Genomic DNA, 2,425 nt, shown 5'->3' on the forward strand with positions numbered 1-2,425 from the left:
TCTCTCTGTCTGTCTGGCAAGCGCACGCGCCCTACAGTGAAAAATCTCTCCAAAAAAAAAAAAATCAACATACAAAAATTTATAGAACTTTTATATACCAACAATTAACAGACTAAGGTAGGATTGAAGAAAGCAATCCCATTTACAAAAGCCATAAAAAATAAGATGCCTAGGAATATACCTACCCAGAGAAGTGAAAGACCTTTAAGAAAAATTATTAAAAACTGAAGAAAGAAATTGAACATGATACACAAATGTGGAAAGGTGAACATTTACTAGAGTGAAAGAAATAACATAATCAAAATGTCCATCCTATCCAAATTAATTTACAAATTCAATGCAATTCTGATAAAATTGTCAGAGACTTTCTTCACAGAAATAGAAAAAACAATAATGAAATTTGCTTGGAATCATAGGAGGTCCCTGTATTGCCACGGTAATACTTTCCAAAAAGAGTAAACATCTCACTCTCTGACCTCAAGATATATTACAGAGCTGTGATAACAAAAACAGCTTGGTATTAGCAGAAAAAAAGACACATAAACTGATGGAACAGAATAGAAAACCCAGAAATAAATCCTAAATCTTAGAGAAAACTGATCTTTAACACAGGGCACAAGACACTCCAGTGGAAGAAAGTTTTCAACAAATGGTGCTGAAAGTACTGGATATACACCTGCAGAAAAATGAAACTCAGCCCCTATCTGTCACCAGTAACAACTCAACACGAATCAAAGATCTAAACATAAAAACTCAAACTAAAAATTACTTGTGGAAAACATAGGGGAAACTCTTGAAGACATTGGATGGGACCTGTAAAACAAACAATAATCCAAAAAATAGACAAGTGAGATCACATCAGCATGAAAAGCTTCTGCACACCAAAAGGAAAAAATCAGAATGAAGAGACAAATTTCAGAATGAGAGAGAATATTTGCAAAATATGCTTCAGATATGGGACTCATAACCAGAATATACAGAGAACTCAAGCAACTTATCTGTAAAAAATTAACAATCCAATTAAAAAGTAAACAAATGAATTGAATAGACAACTTTCCAAGGAAGATATGTGAATGGCCAAAAGACACATGAAGAAAATGTTCAATGCCTCTTATCATAAGGGCAATGCAAATGAAAACACAATAAGGTATGATTTCACCTCAGTTAGAATGACTGTGATCAAAAAAAAAAAAAAAAGAAAGAAAGACAAATGATGATGGTTAAAAGGTAACCCTCCTATACTGTTGGTGGGAAGATAAATTAGTACAACCACCGTGGAGAACAATATGAAAGCCCTTCAAAGACCTACAAATAGAATTACCATATGATCCAGTAATTCCACTCCTGTGAATTTACCTTAAGGGTAGAAAAACACTCAGAAAGGCACATGCATATCCATGTTTATTGCAGCATTATTTATAATTTCTAAGACTTGGGCTCAAGCTAAGTGCCCAAGAACGAATGACTGGATTGAAAATAAGTGGCACATATACACTGTGGACTACTACTCAGCCATAAAAAACAATGAGATCCTGTCATTTGATACAAAGTGGATGAATATAGTTAATTTAATGCCAAGTGAAGCAAGCCGGACGGTGAAAGATGGACTTTGTCCCAGCTTAATATATACTGAATGTCTTTACTTTGTGGCAGAAACTGAAATATTGGAAGATACAGTAGCATAGACAGCAAGTGTAGATACCAGAGACTATATAGGAGTGGGTGAAGGGTTAAGGGTAGGAGGGAAGGACTCAGGAAAAAAAAATTGAACAAACATAAGAATGGAAAGTTATTGTGCACCTTGATGTGCTCGATGTTCAATACATTTATTCTTTAAGAACCTATTAATGTATTGTACACTGTAAAAAACATACAAGGATTAAATGTAAAATTTTTAAAAAGAAATTACATTAAAAATACTTTAAAACATGTAAAATTAGTGGAGGTAGGGATAGGTTTAAAATTTCTGAACTTCTTGTTCTGGGTAGGCATAGGAAACAATTCTTTCAATATTCTCCAAATTAGCATTGGAAGTAGAGAATCACACCATAATACCATCTCCTCCACTCTTAGGATTTTGAGCATGCACACACATGTGCCTTCTGTAATTTTCACACTGATGGATCAGATACTGGAACCATACAGTTGGCCACGTGGGATATAATACCTCAACCTCCATGCCACGTGTTGGTTCTTAGAAGAACTTTTGAATCATCCTGTATTACCACTTTTAATCCTAACACTAACCAATTATAAAACATATCATTGTTGCTCTACCAGAGCAGAGAATTGAGTGTTATAAGACTGTTTTTTTTTTCTTCTTCTTCTTCTTCTTTTGGAGAGGTTTTTACTATAGGGCACATGAACTCACCAGAAGGACAGAGACAGAAAGCGAGAAATCACCCCCCCCCCCCCCCCCCGCCCC

This window comes from Tupaia chinensis, unplaced genomic scaffold, assembly GCF_000334495.1.
Source record: "Tupaia chinensis unplaced genomic scaffold, TupChi_1.0 Scaffold000443_1, whole genome shotgun sequence".
Classification (NCBI taxonomy): domain Eukaryota; kingdom Metazoa; phylum Chordata; class Mammalia; order Scandentia; family Tupaiidae; genus Tupaia; species Tupaia belangeri.